Below are 23603 nucleotides of genomic sequence, written 5' to 3'. Positions count from 1 at the left end.
GATTTCCAAATATGTGGAAGTCATTAGGACGCGTATTATTTTTGCGATGAGCAGGAGGCTCGCGCTGGCTCCAGAAGCAGATGGGTGCTGCTTTTATTTAGAACGAAAAAGAAAAGGAAAAAAAAGAGGCTAACATGTTATTCCAGCATAAATGAAGATATATAATGCTTATGAAACAATTACGCCCCAAATATTGAAGTTTCAAAGGCAACAAAAGAATGTCAAATTTCTTTTCATCATTGCCCGCTGCAATCTTTCATCTTCTACAAGGCTGTGCTTTTTCTTCTTGTTGGTTTTTCACCAGAGATAAGACACAAGACAAAAAGGATCTGAGGATGATGTGAAAAGTAAAATATTAAAGGTAAAGATATTAAGGTGCTTTTTCTTCCCTTAAAGTGAACTGTTTTTTTTTTAGGGGGTGTGGGGTGGGGGTCTTTCTCTTTCTTTTTTAATCAAGTATCTGAAGTTCCTGGCTCTCACTCTTTCTCTCTGTGTGTCTAAAAACTTTAAAATGCTGCAACCCTATGCCGCATTCGGTAATTAATTTTTTTTTTACCACACAGCACTGCAACAAACTTCATTAGAACATACATCAAACAGCCTCCATCCACACATCCTTAAGAGGAAAAGGGAATATTCCTTTCAAATGCTTATTCTTCCCTCTTGTGCTGCCTCTAATATCATCCATTATCATTAGTTCTCCCAGATCAAATAAATATTTAAGAAAAATAAAACAGGGTGATTAGCCAGATGAAATATTGTCACCCTCAGAATGGTAGAGAAAGCCTAAAAAAACACTTAAAAGAGAGAAAAAAAAAGATCGATCAAAATCAAGCTTCTTGAAACAATAAGCATTCAATCAGATTCTTCATAATTGTAACAGTAGGAAGCATTTTAGGCTTTGCACGCAGACACACACTTACACACACACACATATGGCACACACACATACACACAAACACACACATACACACACTGTTCGAAGTCTGACAAAGAGGGAGGGAATGGAGGGGGGGATCAAGTGTATAAGAATGCACTGAATTCAAATTTTGTTTCCCTAGCCTTCCTTCCTCTCTCTCTCTCTCTCTCTCTCTCTCTGGGTCGCCCATATTATTCGTTTCCTGTCTCATTGTGGCTGGCAAAAGGAAAATTCTGTAATTGAGCAGTACAGAACATGTGCCCTCCCCACTCGAAGATGACAGATGGATTATAAAAACTTCAAAGGCTAGCATTTGGAGCACCAGGGGAGAGATGGTAGGTATTTGAACTATCATTCTTTACCCAGGAGACAATGGCTGCCTGACATGGTGCATACATCAAGGAACAGTGCAACCACACAGACATAATCTCTCTTGCTCACCCTCTCTCTCTCTGTCTCTCTTTCCTCGCTATATATTTAACATCCTGTTATGAGCAACTTTCAGTCAAGCGTAGAAAACAAGGCGTGGGGGAGAGTGAGCGAGAGAGAGAGAGAGAGAGAGAGAGAGAGAGAGAGAGAGAGAGAGAGAGAGAGAGAGAAAGGAGGGTCAGGATGAGAAATTAAAAGCGATAGTGTGAGAGAATAAAAATGAAAAAAGAAAGGGTCAAGGAAGAGGGGAGGATAGAGGATGGCACAGAGAACAAGTATGCGGAAGACACACACACACAGAGAGAGAGAGAGAGAAAGAGAGAGAGAGAGAGAGAATAAGCAATAGAAAAGAAAGCAAAATGGTGAGGAAGAGAAAGAAAAAAGAAAGAACACAAAGTACAAATGAGCAAAAAAGAAAGAGAGATGGTCATAAAAAGGAGGAAAGGACAGAGAGCAAAGGAAAGGTGTGTGAGAAAGAGTGAGATGTAGAAAGAAACACACACACAGAGAGAGAGAGAGAGAGAGAGAGAAAGAGAGAGAGAGAGAGAGAGAGAGAGAGAAAGAGAGAGAGAGAGAGATCTGTACACCTCCTTAATGTGGCTCATGATGCTTAATACCACAGCCCTCAAGTTTCAGAAGCTTTATAACACACTTTTCAAACAGGCTTTATAAACGGCAAGCAGCGGGACACACACACACACACATACACACACACACAAGCCACGTAGAGCGAACAAGCTGCAGCGTTTAACATCAGCATGCAGCGGAAAGTATGTATTCATTTCAGAAACTATTTCATCTAATTATCCAGCCATGCGGGCTAAGGATAGCAGCACATTTGCACTCTGCAAGACCCTTGGTAACAGAGCCGGTGCTAAGAGAAGAGAGCTGGTGCCATCACTCTGCCTCATCCTCTGCCTCGCTTTACTTATGGCTGTGATCTATTAAAAAAACATGGCCATCTGTCCAACTTCCTTCAGCACACAAGCAGCCTATGGGCAAACTACTTTTAATAATATAGAGACAAGCAGCATACATGCCACTGCGCATACCTAATGGACAAATACAGGACCAGGCCTGCAAATGAGTCTTGCTTTCAATCAAGTAATGCCCCATTCACCGGACAAAAACCGGAAAAATAACCAAACAACAAACGGCAAACACCCATCTCTTTACACTTTTGGGAAATCGATGAGATCTTAAATGAATCTGGGCCAAATCTATTGGTCAGTTTCCTCATAAAATGTTCACATAACATTAAGGGCTTTTAACATTTTAAACAATGATCTACTAGACGCAAACATTTGTATAAACATGTAGTTCAAACATCTACACACTCAGTTCAGTCCAACACACTAAGACTTCTCAGGCCTGCACTTGTAAAACTGGTTGACACTGAGCCTTGACTTTGCAATCCCAGAGCCGACCTCTGACCTTTAGTTTGACCTGAGAAAGCATGTCCCTGTGAATGGATTTGCACTCTTGTAAGCTTTTGTGTATGTATGCATATGTGTATTTATGTGTATATATATAAGCCTGTGTGTGTGCGCGCGTGTGTGTGTGTGTGCATGTTTGTGTGTGTGTGTGTGTGTGTGTGTGTGCCATCTGCAGCAGGCTGTGTTGTGCTGCCCTTCTTCCATGTGGTCACCTTTTCAACGTCCATCAGGATTTCCCACTTAATCCCATTGGATCATCCCATCACTGCTTAAAGGGTGTTTATGTGTAATGGATTCCATCTTCCTCTTTTCACCCACCCATACACACACACACACATACACACACACACACACACACACACACACACACACACACACACACACACACACTCAAAAGCTTAAACATTACCTATTAATGCATTTCCACTGTTCTGAAATCAGAAAGACTAATTCTGAGCTTTGTTGCTAATTTTAAGGTTTTTATAAACCATTACATGGTGTAGTGTAATTACAATAGTCGTGTCAGAGGTAACACATTACTAACAAAACTAACAGGTAATGCCATACGTTTGTGCTGTCAAACTTTATCAATTAAATTTATAGCACCATCCTAAACTTCAGCTGATCCTGCCCTTTTCTAACCACTCCACAAATGTGTCCGTCTCATTTATATATAGTTTTTAACAAATAGAATTCCAATATAGTTATGTTTTTTTTAATCAGTAATGTCAGTAACAATAAAGGTGATTTCATCCGGCTAAGCTGGATCTATGGATGAATCAACAAGCAGCTAACTAACAAAAGCAACATAATGTAGTTTTATGAGAGTGATAAACTAGAAATGCGAAAGATTGCAACAACAGCTGGTGTAAAAAGTCATTGCTTATATGTTAATTTTATTATACTACACAAAATCTACACATCAAGCCCTTGATCTTGTGAATAATTTCACATCAAACATCAGTCTCTTTTATCCGTACCATTCCTCTATGCCACATCCCTCCTGCTCCCCACTCTCTCTCTATAACTCACCTCATCAAGTCGGCCTGCACCATATATATATATATATATATATATATATATGTGTGTGTGTGTGTGTGTGTGTGTGTGTTAGTAGTCAGCTAGCCCCTCCCTCCCTCTCATTACGAACTAACTGTGCTGTTTGATTAAGAGCGTGTTAAGGAAAGGGAGAAAAAACACAGACTGAACCTCCATAATTAAGATCACTCCCAAGATTACCCCCGACAACAAAAGCAGCGAGAGAGAGGCGGACGAGTGTGGTGGAAAAAGAGGAGCACCGATGACTGTGACCCGCTTCTCGGCACGTTAACGCCAGCCGGCCGCAGATCAATCATCCGGCCCAGCGGGACACCAGGACCCCCACGGCACACACACTCGTGCTGGCACACACACCTACACTGCACTCACTTCACAGACGACCTCAGTAAAACACATTTATTCACATACAGTGCTGTGCAAATGTGAGACACCACCCCTCGTTTATGTAATTTCCAGTCAAAACCGAAAAGGGAACTCCTGAAAACTATGGAAGATCAGACACACCAACAAAGCTGTCAGATAACTATAAAATAAAGTTTTCACCAAGTTACACTCTCGCTTCAAATCTAAAACAAACCCACAGGTGTATGAAAGGATGAAGTTGTCGAGAAGACTGAGAAAAGAAACTAATTTGCAAATGAAACTAATAGGCTGCTTTTGAAACTAATACACTGCTGTTGTTTTTAAGTCAGTAGATCTATAGCGCTAGACCTCAGTGATATTCAATGTGTTTGGAATTATTCAACACATATGTCATTGACTTTTATGATTTTAGAGGTATGGAGATATTTCCATGCAGATATTTTCCTGGTGTTGAGGAAAGAATGACTTGTACTTAATGACTATTCTGATTGGAAATTAGAAAAATGAAGGGTTGGTCTCTGACTTTTGCACAGTACAATACAGAGGCTTTAGTATATAAATGATTAGTTAAGTCCATAGAAACAAAGACACTGACAATTTCAAGCATGTGCATACACGCCCACATTTGGATTAAAAAAAAAACACATAAAAGGAGGCACAAAGATAGATGATCAGAATAAACTCAGTCCTAAATGAAGGAACTAACACACAGCCAGCGCCAGGGAAAATTGGACGCAGACAGCTTTCGTATGCAATAACACAAATGCATACACACACATAAACACGCACGGTGTGCACGCAAGGCCGCTGCAGGTGCTGTGGGACTCTAATGAAGACAAATAAAGGCGCAGGAACGCCTAGAAGTCCCATAATAACAAATAAAGATCAATACTGTTCAAGGGAGAATTATTAGCCAGCTTTGTGAGTTTTAGCCAAAAGCCTTTGGCTCTGATTTGCCCGTCTTGCTCATAACTTTACTCGTTTCAGAGCATGGCACATCTTTCTTTCTTTCTTTCTTTTTAAACACATCACCCCCCCACCCCCACCCCCCACCCCTCCGCCAATCCCCAAGTCTCTCCCACATTACCCTCCCTGTACTGACGCCGTGGCTGGGTGCTCAGCTTTAAGGTTAAGTGGGCATCCCTGAGGGACTGTGGGGGCCACATTGGCCCACCTGGGCCTTGAACTGGCCACCCCTGTGGTCAGAGGTCCATCTCCCTGACCATGCAGCCGCATTAGCCAGGCGTTCTTCTGCCTCCAAACTCAGCGCGGGAGGCCATTAATATAATCACAGGGATGTAGCGTGCGGCAGAGAGCCCCCAGGCTATAGCAATCAGTAGGGCAGAGAGAGAGGGAGAGAGAGAGAGACAGAGAGAGAGAAATATATAAATGGAAGAAAAACTCTCCCAGAGCTCTCCCAGTCCGGCTATAGTGCTGAAACAGAAATAAGATCACAGCGGATCATCGAACCAGTTGGGAAGGAGGGGGTATGCGGGGAGGGTTTGAGGTTTTTTTTAGGGGGGGCTTTAAAGGGGACCTCCCACGAAGGATTGATGAGAGGGGTGTTGTGGGGGTCATGAATCTTCCTCTCCGACCCTAGGTCTATTTGAGCTGGTTGATCTAGCGATGACTGGTCACAGTACCATCATCATGCAAATTTAAACAGAGACGATCTTTTACCCGCCTAATGACGGCCCACACGTACAGCAGAAAGTGTTAATTATCAACACCAGAGCAGGAGCCCCCTTGCGTGCACCAGCAGTGTCGTCACTAGGCAAACTTGTCATGAAAGTGTTCTTATAAACATGCTGCCATTCGTTCAGCTACGGGGACGGAAGGATATTAAATAGTATATGTTTAGATAAAAAATCTAATCATTGTTCAGGTACAGCCCACTCTTCTGTGTGTTGTACAATAGAAAGTACTGTCATTATTGCACTTTAAGTATGTTTTGAATAGGAAAGATAAAACAACACTTAAAACAACTTGATGTATTATGTCACAACATGTTTTTTTTTGGAATATCTATGGTGGATATAACCATTTAAAAAAACAGTTTGTCTCAGTTAGGACATGAGGAATATCTTGGATCTTATATTTCCAGCGCTGGGTTTTCTGTGTAGGGTATCCAATAAAGTAGGCAGAGACACAGGGGAATGAAGCCTAGATGATACCTCCTGTACACCATGGCTTGACCTTGGGATCTTTGTGGTGATTTGGCTATTTCTGACACCTTGTAGCATGCCAGTTCTTAACTGCAGTGTAAAGTCTGGGTACTGTGTGCAATATCAGTGGAAATGACTTTCATCCCCCATCCCGCTATTCGGCCCAATGTGAGCGAGGATTGGATCGTCCACATACATCTGGGCTGATCCATACTGACAGCCTTATTTACCCAAACAGGGGCGAGAAAAACGAGGCAACTTTTCTCCATGCTCGCTCTCTCTTCTCTCACTTAACTTAGCTTTCTCCCAATTACACCGATTGGCACAAACGCCATAACAAAGAGATGAAACAGGCAAAGTAAGAGACAGACAACAACGTCTAGTGATCAAGGCTAAAAGAAAGAGAGTGAGAGAGAGAGAGAGAGGGAAAAAGAGGGGGAGAAGGAACAAAAACAAAAACAGACAAGAAAAGGAAGGGGAGGGGGCTGATTTGCGAAAATCGTCTGAGATTGCCGGAGATATGTTAAGGGTAAGCTATAGCAGGAGGGGGAAGGAAGCATCTTAAGACTTTAAAAGACATGTAAAGGAAGCCGCTCGTCGGGGGAATTCTCTCCAAGAGGCCTTTTAAAATTCACCTCGGTAATAACACAGATAAATAAAGGCAAATTCCCCAAAGTAAATACTGTTTAACTCTCACCTTCAGCAGCAGTTACTTAAAACACACTTCACAGGACTGACAGCTCTCCACAAACAAAGCAGCCAGGCTGCTACACTATAGAGATGGCAGGTGAGATGTAGAGTGTGTGGAAAAACAATAAAAAAAAGAGAGAAAGAGAGAGTGTGAGAGTGTGTGAGAGAGAAAGAGAGAGAGAGAAAGACAGATACATGTGACAGAGAGAGTGAAAACAGCAGCAGCCATTCCTTTAGAGGCCTACATCAACATTATTTCATGTTTGATGTGATAATTTTCATCCTTGATCCAACTTATCTAAACAATGCAATGCATTTTCTGAAGGCCTTCAAACTAAATTTCTACTGGGAATAATAACCCATAGAACCCCATTGTTTCTTCTCGATTAACTTCGCTATATATGGCTCACTCTTCAATTTCTCACTCATATCCACATAACTAACGTATTAGTTTTCATAGTAGTCCTTTGAGTGCTTTGACTCATACAGCGTATTGTTTGTTAAATAACTACTTTTTGAACGGAAATGAGCAATTGTGAAGAACAATTTCTTACGGTTTAAAGGGACATTTGTTTCCCTTTAAAACGGGAAAAGTTTCCCCATGATTCAGTGAGTGAAACGTCAATAAAATCAGTTTAAAGAGTTTGATGTGAAATGGAGATTAACTTCTTAACTCGGATTTCTTTACAGCGGTGGTGATAGGAACCAAGGGTCCCATGGCTACAACGCAAATATGGCCCTTTTATAATCCTTCCAAATTGACTTGTGAACATAAACATTTCCTCAGATTTTCTTTGTGTAATTTTGATATATTTCTACCTGTCTGTACCACAATTAACATTTCTTATTCAGTGAGTTCTTATTCACTAAATGATGCAACTAGACATTTTGAAATATCTCTATAAAATTCCTCCTTAAGACTTAAGACTGTGTAGTTAAGTTTGCATGTGTTTCTGTTTTATTACATATTCACTGTAGCATTCTTCAACAAAACCCCTTCAGTGTCCCTCAGTCCACTTTAACCGGACCAGTTCTGGACCAGCAATTCCCCAAATGCACACAAGGTCTGGCATGACTCAGCCGGACAAATATACACACACCTATATACTTAATATTTGTTCTTAAAAAAGCGCTGCCTGCGTCTCTGCGTACCCAAGCGACACCGAGGGTCTGAAAATGTGGAGCCACTCACAGAAGAGCATGTGTTCAAAGCTTGGAACGTTCATTAACATTCAGACCTACTTATTTACTTTTGCTTTGCCAGAAAAACAGTGATACTCTATTAGAACTCTCAGTAGGGTGAAAAATCATGTTTTAAGATGCATGGTTAAATGCCTTGGGCTTTTTCTCTCTCCTTTTTTTAAACTTAAATTATATTTGCAGCTAGCCACTTGAGAGAAGGATGCACTTATATTTAGACATATTAACGGTAAAGGAACAAAAAATTTAACAGGGAAAACAAACCACATAAACACATAAGTAAGTGTTTGAGATGTTCACAGGTTTTGCATAATTTGTTAAAAAAAACATTCACCTGGAAGTGTTTCATTTTGGACAAGTATTATCAAAGTGCACATTTACATCCTGCTCTGCACTATTCTGTCTTTCTTTTATTCTGAACTATCTACCTGTTTTTAATAGAATAAAATAGATGTATATTCAATTGTATTATACCCTATTGTACTCTATTCTATTGTATTCTATTCTATTCTAAGATGCTACTCATGTTAAGGTCAGATAAGTAGATATGGGCCTGCTCTCCTCATGTTTCACTTCAAAGCTCAGGGAGAGATGTGGCAAAGCATTAAAGAGCTTTGCAGACAGCCGGTCATTTCACTGACTGCTATCGAGCAGCAGCTATCACCACCGCCACACACACACGTCTCTAGCAGCTTGTTCAAGAGCACGGCGCAGATACGTTAAGTACATCACCCCCTCTTTCTGTCAACGTCTCTATCTTTCTCCTTTTCTGCCACCACTCGCCTCTCTTCCTCTGTAAACCATCTCTATTTCTCTCCCTCTGTCTCGCTCTGTCTCTCTCTCTCTCACTCTCCCTCCTCCCCTGCCTCTCTCTCTCTCTCTCTCTCTCACTCTCTCTCTCTCTCTCTCTCTCTCTCTCTCTCTCTCTCTCTCTCTCTCTCTCTCTCTCTCTCTCTCTCTCTCTCTTTCTCCCTTGCTAATTCACAGGGTCTGATCTGTCTGTGCGGCTGGAGACGCCAATGCTATCATTATCAGCCAATTCAGCCAGCCGTTAAATGGTGGAATCAGGAGACATTTGCTCTCCTCCACTATCGCTGTGACATCATTACCGGGAGAATCAACAGCACAAGCACTCTGACCATGTGTGTGTGTGTGTGTGTGTGTGTGTGTGTGTGTGTCTGTGTGCGTGCCTGTGTGTGTGAGCCTGTATGTATTTGTGTGTGCGTTTGTGGGTGTATGCCTGCGCATGTATTCATGCTATCGCAGGTGTGAGAAAGTGTTTTTTGCATAAGCAGGGATATAGGAAGGTGACTTGACTTGAGGCTGCTTTAATATTAAGCAGTATAAATATATAACAAACAACATCAGCGTGATCAAAACCATTTGACTCTTTTTTATTTTATCTTTTTTCTTTGACAATTTACATCAAACAGAATATGTTATAACGGGCTGTGATGAGACAAAACATATAGCAAGAAATCAAAATGCTCTCTCTGACCTCTACGGATGAATCAATTTAGAGAGAATCACTGAATAACAATCAATTAGATTGTTGCTATGTAGGCTGAGAGCTGACTGTGTTACATCAGCAGTGAACCTACACACTGAAGACTTAACACTGTAACACATATGGATAAGGGATTCAGTATTACATTAAATGATTTTAAACTGATTTAAAAAATAGTAACCTTTACTCAACACTTGCTTGTGTTTCAATTCCCCTAAAGCAGCCAGCCCCTAGAGTGAAGGGATTGGGTTCACTGTAATTCAACTGTGTGTATTTTTATTACATATCTTTTCCTTTAATTTAGCTGTGGCCAAATCTCACCTACTAGCTAGGTGTCCACTTTATCATGCAATACTACGAAATTAAGAGGTGGCGGGAGTAAACCTTTCCTCCAGGACATGTGAATCTTTTCAGACTGTCACTAATGCAGAATCACTGGGCAGTTCAAAATACTTGGAGGAGAGGGCTTAATAACAAGTTCTCTTACATCACGTTGAATCACTGACAGAGGGGATGAGAAAGACAAATTATACTCTCTTGGGCGACTGGCCACAGGGAGCTTTGGCACCTCCAGGGAAAATGTAGCATTAACCTTAACAGTAAAAAAAACCCAAGTGGCATTAAACTGAGGGTATGGCAGCCCTCTGAAGATGTGTGAATGTGTGTGTGTTTGAGTGTGCGTTTCGTTGTATGTGTTTCTGTGTGTGTGTGTGTGTGTGTGTGTGTGTGTGTGTTTGCACAACAAGAAGGGGATAGTCAAGAGATGCAACAATAACAAGGGCCTACCTGTGAGATGGAAAAGACGGTAGCAGGTTATCAGTAGAAAGTTCCCAAGCAAAGAACCTAAAAAGAAATAGATAGTGGGAGAGAGAGAGAGAGAGAGAGAGAGAAAGAGGAAGAGAGAGAATTAGAGAGCAGTTTGCCCAAGCAGGTTAAATGACAGCTAGGGTACTTCTGCAGTTTCTTTTTTCATCCCTCCTTCCTGCTCTTGCACTCTCACTCTCCTCTCCATAACATCGCTCTAATAGCCACCTGTGAACCAAACAGCCACATGATCCACTCGGAGGCTGCTGCAGAAGTATCACCCCTGTGTCTCTGGCCCTCTCCGCCTTCAAGGATAAATCATCATCGTTTAGCTAATATCCATTTTTAACCTTGCTCTCTGATTAACAGCACCCATCCACCAGCACCCCCCCACCTACCATACCAATCATACCAATCCCCCATGTTGCACTGCTGCTAAATGGCTTTCCACTATTTTTATATTGCTTTTTTTTTTGCTTTCTCTTTTAAATGATAGGTCCTTCAAAGGCAGGACAAATAACATTTCATTAACCATGACTGTCACGTCGGATTGAAAGTGCCACTATCAGCATTTTAACCTTCACCTGCGCGAGTCAAGGAAAAGCGGAAAAAAAGAAAAAGACATGTGTGCTTTAATTAACCAATAAAACAAAATACCCTCCCAGCTCAAAACAAGGAGAGTATGAACTGAGGTTATGAAATACCATGTGTACGCACTCAAGGAAACATAAATTAACAAACCAAACTAAACAGTAATAGAGCTTTGCATACAACTGGACAATGACACAGGCACATAACACACATTCAGTAACACACTACAGTATGGTGGCATTAAGGGGGAAATGCACCACATTTTCTAAATATCTTCTTAATTATACAACGGAGATGTAAAAAAAGTCATTTGGAGTTGTTTGATGTTTAATGCCCCGTTCCAGAGGGACTTGCCGAGTCAGAACTGGTCTCAGTGGAAGTGATAGGAACCAGATATTTAAGGAGTTTAATGCCTCCTGTACCTACTTGGCAAAAAATATATATACAGGAATATACAGACGTAATGTTTTACAAGCATTTTGAGATATGATTTTGATACAAATCATAAATGTATTTGAATTAATCCATAACGTCCATGTCCTTTAAGTACAGAACAAGTCAAAGCTAGGCCAAAAACATATCAACTTTAACCAGTGGACACAAAAAAGGCCGGATCCAGTCGGCGCTCATCTAAAACCTGACGGCTCCCGATTAGAAATTGTCAAAATATTTGGAACAGAGGAATTCCGACAGGCGAGCTGAGCGGCTTCCCCTACAAAGGCCCATCTTCGGCGAGTAACAAGTCGAGAGAATGAGTGGAGACAGAAAACCTAAAATCCCCCAGGCTAAAGAAATCCAGCTATTGTAGTAATAACCCGCGAGACCTGGCTGGGAATGTACAGCTTTCAGAAGCACTTCTCATCCTATTTGTAGCACTGCCACTGATGTGTGTGTGTGTGTACGTGTGTGCGAGTGTGTGTCTGCACGTTAGTGTGTGCGTCTGTGTGAAAAGAGAGAGTGTGTGTGCATAACACAGGTCACTGTGCTGCTCTTTCCCTTTAAAACATCATTTTTTTTCCCTCCAACTTCTCCCAACAAATACTCGCTGGGGTTTGCCTATAATTCCAAAATGCCTTTTTTTCCCTCCCTCTCCTCTATTTTTTTCCTCTTTTTTGTTCCACAAGGCAAGTTTCATTAAAGATCCAATTATGCAAATCAGGTCCTGAAGAGCCAGTTGAATATGCAATATAATAGTGTACAGTAATAGTTCAACACAATATACGGCATCAGGGGCAGATTTACGAGGCAACATAACTGCTACGCCTCCGTCCTTTGGAGAAAACCTCTTGATCATAATTAAAGGTGCAGGGGCCCTCTTTACTCTAGCCCCAGCAGCCATCTTGCATAGACCCCTCAAGGGGGGACCCCATGCCCACGCTGTGGGGGCCCACCCGCCAGGGTCATGACCCGGAAACGGCTGAAGAACAGCCATCATTAAAGTGCCACAATTATCTTGGGACTTTCTCCTAGCGTGTATCCATTTGCTGCGCTTGGCCGTCAAAAGTATCCTGCGCTATCTGAGGCCTTCTGGATATTTGCCGGTATTTTAAAAGCTCTGGTGAGAATGCAAACCAGCCTCACTGCTACATGCCCACTGCCTGGGCTCGTGACTGACAGACAGTCGCCTGGTCGCGCAAAAGCCTGCGTCTTCTGAGATGACATGGCTGTAATTTTGTGCTTCTCGCCCGCTCCACAGCAACTCATCCTGTCACCCTGCCACGCTCTGCAAATTTTTATAAACCGGCTTTTAAAAATCTGTCCTTTAAATTCAAGAGCAGTAAGAATACACACTCTCTTAAAACATGGAGATGACTAAAATGGTTCCTTGAAGCAAAGACACTTTTGGTTCCCTGAACGACCTATTACTGGAATTATTTGTAGCTTAAAAAAACTTCTTTGTAATGTCTGTAAACAAATAAAAGGCGTTTTCCTACGACTTAACCCCAAACCAAGGGTTCCTTTCCAAATCGATAACAAACCACTTTTAAGATTTCTTATAGTTATGATACTCACTGATTGGGATGGGCTTTAAACACACAAGCAATATCAAAGCTACATTAGAATTAACTTGCTACATCCAACATAGGAATAAATAAATATAAAACAATCGTTATTATTTTACTTTATATTTTATGATATAAAGATTGAGTCAAAAGGTCATATGGATCAGACCAACAGAAACAGAGTAACCCAAAAAAGGTACATTCTGGAGATAAATATCTTGGTCCACCACCAACAACATGCAGCATTTTGGAAGGAAACCCACTGTGTAAAAGAAGAGAAGTAAATGACCACAACTGACCATTAAGTGGCTGATTGAGGTGGACAACGGACTGATTGGGGTGACTAAAGGTCAAGGCCAAAACCGAGGCTGTGAAGGTCTCTCTCAAGGCTGTGTAAACCTTAGCAACTTGACTCACTATTCTGCTGAGCTGGAAGAAAGAGCAACTACATTGAGATCTTGCCTCAGGAAGCCCCTTCAGGACACGCCTCCTTACACAAACTGCCTAGATGGAAGAAAACTGCCATGGCGCTCCATTTGGTTCTGATCACTTTGACAGATCGAATTAGAAGTAAAACAAAAAACTGCTCAATGTACAATTTAATTTCAAATAATTAATTAGTTTACCCATAATAATCTCTTATATAAAGTGTATTGTGTAATGGTTTGATTGCCCTGATCTGACTGTTCTGGAAATGGATGAATAAAATACATTTTATTTAAGGGTGGGTGGAGGTGTTGAGGTTTGTTTAGATAAGAGCCACTTAAGTGTTTTTGAACTGAAAATCACTCATGGCCTTAGGGGTTCAGCTAGTGTTTAAGTTAATCCTGTAGGAACTCATCAGGTGTTTATGTTTATGTATATGTTGTCTATCTCTTTTCTCTCTCTCTCTCTCTTTCTCTCTCTCTCGCTCTCTCTCTCATTCAGAAGAAAATAAGAAAAAAACACAGGAATGGTGAGAGAAATACTGAGAAAGAGTGATTTCTGCCCAACCATTCTCCCAGAGGAGAGAATTAAGACGACAGGGAAAAACTTACTTGAATATGAAACATCTGCACACATCTGTTCAGCTCTGTCAGCTGTGCCTAAGCTAGGTTTTTCACTGTGTTGCATGCTTATTCTGCATTTCTGTATTTGGACGTATTCCTTAAAGAAGCATTACTCTATGAATTTTTGTTCATGGAAAGTGCCTCAGGGTGGGGTAAAACACACTGTATTATCTCAGGCCCCTTTCTCTCTCTCTCTCTCTCTCTCTCTCTCTCTCTCTCTCTCTCTCTCTCTCTCTCAGCAGACAGACAGACGCTCCTTCTGGTGGCACCCTGGCATGAGGCAGTGGAGACAAGCTCATCCGTCACCACCTCATCTGTCAGGGCACTCTTTATTCTTAGATCACACACTGACGTCTGTGATTAGCCTGCTCAAAAACTTCCACTCTTTAGACCTCTCTCTCTCTCTCTCCTCTCTCTCTCTCTCCCCCTCTCTCTCTCTCTCTCTCTCTCTCTCTCTCTCTGGCACTCATGAACACATACAGAATGCCTAACAAATCAGCACTCAACTGTAAATGACATGCACAGCATTAAATGTTCCTTTTTTCCAACTATAATTATTTGCTAAAGACAAAAGTTGACAACTGTCAGTAGTTACAAACTAACTCCCATTTGTATGTTGCGCGTGATGACATGATGAACTGTGTCTTTCGCACCACATGATGGATATTGAATGACGGGCCTTACAAGCTTAATCAATCGAGAAAGACAGGCCTAAGAGTAATGTAAGGCGCTCCAGCTCCAAATGTGCGCTGCCGAGACAATGCTAAAAGGATTTCTACTACAAGATCAGTGCAGAGCCACACCCTGACTTATAACACGCCACTGACAGAGGCACAGCATAGCTGTAACTTCAGAGGGCCTGGCATCATCATATTTAGACTGAACACAACAACAACAACAACAACAATAATAATCACAATAGAATTTCTAAATTTGTTTTTTTTGTACATTACATACCTATTACTTAACAACATTACTCACAGTTATTAACAAGAATAATTAATGTATTTTTTTTTACCTCATTTAAAAGTCCCACTCATTTCATAGTGTTATTTTCATTACGGATAATATATCACCCCCAGTTTTCCCTAAAGTTAACTTAACCTTGCTCATCAAGGTTACTAACAAGCCTGAACACATACTTGTACCAGTGTGTGAGCATGTGTGTGTAAGTGTGTGTGTGTGTGTGAGTACGTGTTAGCCCCCCAGCACCTCGCGAGCTACCCCAAACAAATAAACACGGCTCTCGGGGCGTGTAGGGGATTCTGCCTGCCACTCGGGGAAAGGCCTTAGTAGTCTTCTACGGAGCTGGAGAGGGAAGGGAGGGAGGCCGAAGGGAGGGGTGGGGGTCCGGGGGTCTCCACAGCACATATCAATTAATACCTAATCGTCCCGGCCTCGCTGCCACCCCGTACCCCCTCCCTCTAGAGCAGCCTGGCTAGGGCCCGGGCATCTGGAAGACAATTTCCTCCAATTAAAAGGAGCGGAGAAGCATTTAAGTGTGGAATGGCTGTTTGATCACGTCTCCGAGGCTCCAGTGCTGGATTCAGTCGGCTGAACTGGAGACTGACAGGCCCGGAGAGAGAGAAAGTGGGAGAGAGAGAAAGTGAGGGGGAGAGAGAGTGAGAAAGAGAGGTGTAAGCAAGGGGCAGTCACCCCACTGCCCCCTTCAGCCATGAGCCATGGCCCTGTGCTGAGGAGGTGCGCACCTCACACGGAGTCATTGCGGGTTGCAGAAGACCTGGAGAAACACTCGCTCTCACGTCTTCCTACTGCTGCCAAGTTCCAGCTCCAGCAACACACACCACACTCTCCATCGAGCGAGCGCAAGACGCATATGTAAATGAGAGCGTACACACCAGGGAGGAGACATTTTGACAGGATTGGCTTGGTCTGTTTAGCCCCCGTCGAACCGCTATCAGTTCCATTGGCAGAGTGTATTCACAAGAGTCTTCATAACACTCCTGCCTTCACTGCATTTAAATGACTTTAGCATTTTTTGTTTTGTTTTTTCACTCCCTAAATGTAATATCTGAGCAACAAATCCACAATAGATCAAGTGAAAGATAGTGTTAATGAAAAATATTCCATCAACACAATTAGTACAATTTGCGTTACATATTTTGGGTACATTTTTTTTAATCAAGTGAAATTAATATATGTGTAGAATTTAAAAGAAAATTCATAAGCGTATCTTTTTTTCTGAAACTCATGCCGACCAAACATTTACAGTGTCAGCTGTTATTACTCTTATTATTTTTGCAATTCCTTATGATCAGAAAACATAATATTGTAACAGGCAGCAAAACACATTGTATGTCTTAAAATTAGCATAACACATTTATGCTAATTGTCCACATATTCATACACTTTTTTTTTCTTTCTTCAAATTAAGTTACACTATAGCAGTGAATATATGCGTAACGATAAGGGAATAATTGCATTAAAAATGTCTCATCCCTGAGTTTTTGAAGTATAAGGAGTAGTGAGAATTAAAACTTACCAGCCTAAATATGAAGGCCTAAGCTCAGTTCAGACACTCTCATATCAGCACACAGCACTAGCCCTTCTTCATTAATTTGCTTCTGCCTTATTGTACTCCACTGAAAACATCAGAATGCAGAGTGCAGAAGCCCTTTCAAACCGGATCTCTAATTTTAAATCATTTGTTCGGTCCTGAACACTGCACAGTCATGGGGTCACGTCGAAGGCGACCTCTCCAACAAACGTAAGGGGTGGGAAAGCATCAGGTTTATTTATTTTTATTTTTTTTTCAAAGGTTCCAAGTTGACCGCATCTCAAATCAGAAAATGAAAAGAGCTGACAAAAATGTCTACGCCCAGACACTATTACAGACATAATATCCGCCCTGCAAATACCATTAAACAATGACACACTGTACATCTGCACACCCTGCTCCTGTCTCTTCCCTTTAACAATGAATAATAATCCGAGAAAGAGGGGGGTGTGTGGGGGTAAACAAATCCAAATCCTGTACACACAACCTTTTTTTTTTTTACTTTGTGGAATATGCAGAGAGATTAATTGAAGATTAAAAAGTGTTAAAAAAAATACTACTAATAAAATAAACAATAATTAAATTAAATTCAAATGAATTGATGTTCTTTGTTTATAGATGAAGCTTGTCCTTTGGTCTCTTTTGTGATTTAGGGTCATGTTTATCCTTAAATGCGCTTCTAGGTATTTTTCTTCAACTCAGTCAGGACAGAGGGACACCTGCAGCTGAGAAGTTTGTGGACTTTTGCGGTAGTACACTGACTTTGTCTTATTTCAGAGCACTGGACAGTCCTGGGTGAGTGTGAACCGTTAGTTATGACTCTGCCTCTTCCTCGCTGTGCTTTAAATAATGTATGGCATTCTTTTAGTTAAACAAATATGAAAGCACGAATCCACGTGCGGTGTGTATTAATGTAATTACCGTGAAGCCGTAGAAATATACAGCGTAAAAAAAAAAAAACGCAAACGTGTGTAACATCACAGAGCTCTTAAGCTGAAGCCTCTCAACTCCCAACTTTTTCCAGAAACCTGGAAAATCCAGGATTTCTAAAAAATATATATTTCTGCAGCACATTTCAATAATAATAATAACAACAATATTTATTATTATTAATATTAGTGTGAATATTTTAAAAGCTCGTCGCTCATTGAACAGCATCGTTGCTCAAGAGGTCGATCAGAGCACAAAATGGCAGAATGGCAGCTTTCACCGGCTCCTCCATCACACACACTTGCACACACACACACACACTTCCGAACACACTCCCACGCCGCGTGCAACTTCTGATCTGAAAAATCCACGCGGAATACCCCCCCTCTCCAAATCCCCCCTCGTGGAGGGAGGGGGTGAGGGCTGAACTGAGAAACTTTGAGCCAGAAGAAGCTTCGAAAGTTTGGATGCTCCGAACCTCACCTATCTCCCCCTTTCTGAACATCCCGCACGAGACAGAAAACTACATTCCGAACTCCAACTCCGAGCGCTGACCACTGGCTTTGAAGACCACTCTCTTTCTGCCTTTTATTCTTTCTTTTGCTCTCCCCTCTTCATGTGTTCTTACTGACAACATTCTCAAAGCACCTCGCGCGAGCTCCTGAGCCTTCCCCAGCCTTCCTCTTCCTCCTCATTATCTTCGCCTTGTTATTCCATGTCAATACAGCACTTACTTCAAAGTAGCCAGGTCCTGGCCATACACACACACACACACACACACACATGCACGCGCGCGCCACTTTCTTACCTTCACGTGAAAGAAAAGCAGCAGAAACGCAGTCGTTCACGTCCACATGATTGAGCTGATCAGTTCATTTATTATTTTTTCCTTCTTCTTCGTCTTCTAACACTGAAAGAGAGGAGGAGGAGGAGAGGAGGTGAGGGAGGGGTGTAAAAATGAGAGAGAGAGAGAGAGAGAGAGAGAGAGAGAGAGAGAGAGAAAGTCTCTTCAAGACCTGTTACGACGGTGCGCTCCGGGACCCACCACAAAAACAAGAGCCAACAACAGTAAGGGGGAGCGTGGCGAGTGCACAGTAACAACAAACGAACGCCGACCGAAGACAAGTGGAGTCTTATTTTAGTGGCACTGCTTTGCTTTTCGGTCTAAATCCAATCAGCGCAGAGTGGCATAGTGGGTTTCCCCCTCCAGCATCCCGAAGCCATCGCGAGGCTCCCCCTACGTGGAGAATCCGGCGCCTTACGTTACGTTACGCATTGTCGCCGGTTCGCGTCTCAGCGCGTGTCTTGTAGCCGCCGAGTCCCCGCTTCACCTTTAAACCCCCTTAAAAACAGTCCTATTAAACCGTGTCTGTGCTTTCCCGAGCTCCTCTACTCGCACTGTCAACGCTGCTCCTCCACACACACACTCCTCCACACACACACACACACACACACACAATCACACGCGTCGTGTGCGCTTAATAAGAGCAAAAGCGCACTGGTCTGTTTCTCCTTCAAAAGAAGTGAACGCATCGCTTTAACTTACCTTCCCACGAGTGTTATCCCGAGTGGACGAGGAGAGGTGGACCAGAAAAAACGAGGGGTCGCGAAAAAAAGAAAAGAAAAGAAAAAAGTCCGGAGGGTGAAGCCAGAGAAGCGCGAGCTGTCCCGGGCATCCGCGTCTGCTGCCTGCTTCCGAGCAGTAATGAGTGATAGAGGAAAGAGCGGCGCGCTGCACTGGAACCTGGTGGCGTGTTTTAATGGGAATAAGCTCCGTTAGGATGCCAATGGCGTGCATTACGAATACACAATGCCTTTTTTCCCCTCTCTCACTCTCGCTCTCTCTCTCTCTCTCTCGCTCTCTGTCTCTCTCTCTCTCCCCCTCTCTCTCTCCCTTTTTTCCTTTTCACTCTCACCGATCTGAATCAGAGACCTGACCTTTGTGATTTTTAAATCAGATGCATATACAAAACAAATAAGTCGTATCAGTATCAGGGCAAATGCTGGAGCAGGCGGCGAACAGAAGCTCGTTCTCTATTTAAGGAAGATGAGTGAGTAAATAAAAGCTGGGGGAAATAAATGCTAAAGTTTAGTGACCCTTGGAAAAATGACCTCTTTCTGTTGCATTTGCAGAAGTGTGGTACGAAGCCTTTACAAGAAATTAATTTAAAAATTGTAATATATATTTATACACAAACAAATTAAGTAATTCAAAAAATATATTTAAAAACAGGAAAAAGCTGCCGTAACTTTCAGGGGCGCATGTCTTGTGTTTCACAGGCCTTTCCTCCCTCTGTGTTAAACTCAGCAAGTGCATTGACGCTGTGTTCTCTGTGGAGTGTGTGTTTACTTATAATATCAACTTTGAAAATCTAATCATCTTATTTTTTAAGGGGTGCCCATACTTTTATACGCAACTGCAAACACAAACACAAAAATACAAGAAAATGACAGCGCACACAAGTTCTGTGTCTCTTTTAAAAGGAGTGAGGGCAAAATAAATAATTAAAAGCATGGGCACAGATAAAAAAAAGGTGGAAGAAAAAGAGAAAAAGAGATTGCTTTTGTTGTGGGGGGGGGTGCAAACTTTATCATGGAGGAAAAAAACACACTACACTAAAGACGAAGATGAGGAGATGAGGAAGAGGATGGTCTAACAGAGCATGCCACTGGTATAGAGGTGGGTGAGGGAGGGGGAGTCCAATAATACAATCATACATTCAGTGAGTTGACAAAAGCTGCTGCTTCAATGCTCTCTTTGTTGTGGGATTATATAATGGTTGTGGTGTAATTATGGGAAAGGTTTGGTGGTAATAATAATAAGGAAAAAGTATCCAGTGCTCTCGTGGGTTGAATGGGAGTTGCGTGTGACTTTGGGATGATGATAGTGGACAGGGGAAAGGGATTGGGAGGGGGTGAGGACAGGAGGACAATGCGGAGAGTATAGTACAGTGAGGATGAGTCCGGCCAATGCAGACAGACTGATTGGTCAAAATGAGCTGCATTGCAAAATGAAGGCAGTTGGAGGTGAATAGAGGATTAAACAAAAAAGAGAATGGCCATACATAATCAGTATGATGTTTAAGGCCAGGGTCACTGAAAACACCTGACAGATGCAAATAAAGCCAAGAAGTGTTCTGGGAACCAGACCTCAACATCCCTGACTGTTTGGATGTTTTGGATCATGAGACGTACAAAGTGCCACCGACTTCTAAGAATGAAGTTTGGAGATGTGGGAAACAGTGCGTTATGAAGCCTTTACTGTGTACGTAGATGTCCACGTGTCTCAGAACAGTCAGAGTGATGTATGAAGATCTGTTAGCCTTCAAACATGTAAGTTTTTCATGACTTCACTCACCCTTGAGGCCTGTTTGTGGTCCTCTGTGTTGATGCACTTCTTTATATTTGGGTTGGTTTGAGATGAGGGTTTTTGTTCTACACTCTTAACTCCACTCAATGAAGCATTAATCGTTATTAATCCACCACCACCACCCCCCCACCCCAAAGCAAGGACTCTTCTCTGTTTTCCTTCCAGACAAAACACACTTCTTCTTCTTCTTCTATTTTTTTTAAAGATAGCACATTCATTATTCACTATGAAAATCAGATTCTCATGCTGCCCCTTGAACGGTGCGGAATCCAGTCCGCATTTTTCCAGTTTGATGCGTATGAAATTCCTTTTTGAACAAATTCCAAAATAAAAGTTTGCCTCTAAAGAAATTAGCATAGCCATGCCATCAATAATATGGCTGTGTGTATGGGGCTGATGGGCAGAGCAGTAGGGGTGAGCCTCTCCTCCATTCTCCATGCACCAGCAGCGCTCTCCACTCCTTTTGAACTTGCTAGAGCAAAGTCGAGTGATTCTTTATCGGTGACAGGCCAGACAATGCAGCCACGATGGGAAAGCACGTCAAAAAGGAAGTTACCATATGGACTTAAACATGCAAATTTCTAAATATATAGGGCGAGGTTATGCTTTATGGGCATGCTCTAAAGACCAAACACCATGTATTTTTACAGACACCTTTTTATGTTAATATTTTTATATCTGAAGCCAAAAAAACATCTTTGCTGAAGAAGCTTCATGGTCATCAGACTCCTTTGTAGTATATAAACCAACCGTATGCTGGATAATAAAGTATTAAGTTTGCATATCAAATTTCATGTCAATGTCTTCCTCCTGTAGACAGTAAAAACTAATAAATTGTATTTATTTATGTACCCTTTTATTTAGCAATTGACTTTTTTGTACATGGATGGAACATGGATGTAAACAAGCCATATTTGGATTCGTTATGCACGGCTAATACCAGCCTCATAGATTTCAAATGAAAAGATATAAAATAATGCAAACCTGTCACGTTGTCCTGTGTGTTGGGAATGCCAGCATTCGAGATTGATCATTTTGTCTCCGCAAATATCAACGTGTATCACTATCAAGCATCAAAAGGTCGTCCTGCTCCTCGAAAGAAACACCTTCAGCACACGGATCTCCTCACGGCACCTTCCAACAGGTGCAAAAAGTGGGTAACAGGAGGGGGAAACGGGATGCATTTCAGAAGCATTCATTGAGGCTTTACACTGGCTGTAAATAAACAGACAATGTAAATTTCAAACAATATTTTGGTAGATTTAAATGCTCTTTGCATTTATTTCCATTAACACAAAAATACAGTTTATTCAATATATATATACACGGGGCTGTGCCAAATTTGGAGACAACCCTTCATTTATAAGTTATTTATATAATTTGCTAATTTGCTGTAGCACAATTAGTTGTTACATTTTCAGGTGATATTTCTGAGGATATGGAACTAGATAATCCACTTGCAAAAGAGAATAATAATTGAAAGTAGAAAATGGGCTAATTTAAGTTGTGGGAAGCAGAAAACCAGCTTCAAAGACGCTGAAAAATATCTGAAAGTTTTCTGAAAAGCATGAACGATTTTGTTAAAGGCAACGAGTGGAAACACTAAAGAATATAAAATTAAATTTAGCTTTTGAGGCATGTTTACATGTTTTATTTGCTTTTATTCTTTATGCTGACTTGTGCAAAGTATTGTATATAGTCATTTTGTGCTTTAATGAACAGCAAAACTTTCAGAGTCTAAGGGCACTATGTACAATAAGCTCGGAGTGAAAAGAGACATTATTCTGTATGCATAATGAAACAGAAAATTACAGTGTGGACTAAATGTTTGGAAAGGCGGCATTTTTTTTCTGCAGCATCACAGAGTTATTGTTTGTGTGGCATTATGGAGCATGCTGAACTTAATTTATATCCTATTATTTTGGTAAATTCCTTCTACCCAGTTGAGTCTATATTGTAAGCATATACACATTAAACAAATTCTACCATAAGCTTTTACCTTTTGTCTTGATGTTATGTATCTATTATAATGGCATGCACTTCTCTGCTCTTCGTCGAGGCTAATGACACTGATTGTGGGATGGCATGCTGTGGGCCTTAATAAAAGGGTCATGGTTGTCACAAACTCTCAAAACTCACTCATGACAGGCTCATCTCTCCCACGTCTTTGGGAAGCGTCCAAGACAGTGAGCCTCAAAAACAGACATGCCACTGTTCACTTCTCAAAGAAATGAAGATGCTATTACTTTAGACCTCTCCCTGCGTGCTTGGCACCCTGGATAAAACTATTTACCATCACTTAGTGTACACCCTTGACATTTCAAACAACTATCGTCCAACAAGTCCTTTTATATTCAGCCAAAGGAGAAGATCTGTCCATGAACCCTTGCATAGATGGATATGTGTATGTGTGAATGTGTGTGTGTGTGTTGTACTCTGCAAAAGTCAGAGACCAGCCTTAATTTATTTATTTCTCACTTAAAATAACCATGAAGAACAAGATAATCATATTTCTGGAAATATTAAATATAAGATAATGTTTGTATACGTGATTGAAAAAAAAAGTTTCC

General features: G+C 41.5%; 1 protein-coding gene across 2 annotated transcripts in view; it reads right to left on the bottom strand.

Moving 5' to 3' along the window:
• Positions 1–19349, bottom strand: part of LOC136676737 (zinc finger protein 536-like) — a 205424-nt gene extending 186075 nt beyond the window's left edge. For both annotated transcript variants that reach the window (XM_066653933.1, XM_066653934.1), the window contains exons 1-3: positions 19210–19349; positions 18472–18573; positions 10555–10611 (exon numbers count right to left, since the gene is read on the bottom strand). The gene's annotated coding sequence lies outside the window, so the exon portion shown is untranslated. The remainder of the gene's footprint in view (positions 1–10554; positions 10612–18471; positions 18574–19209) is intronic.
• Positions 19350–23603: the final 4254 nt, after the last annotated feature.

The sequence above is a fragment of the Hoplias malabaricus genome, chromosome X2, assembly GCF_029633855.1.
Source record: "Hoplias malabaricus isolate fHopMal1 chromosome X2, fHopMal1.hap1, whole genome shotgun sequence".
NCBI classification, from domain to species: domain Eukaryota; kingdom Metazoa; phylum Chordata; class Actinopteri; order Characiformes; family Erythrinidae; genus Hoplias; species Hoplias malabaricus.
This window is presented reverse-complemented; position numbering and strand designations above follow the sequence as displayed.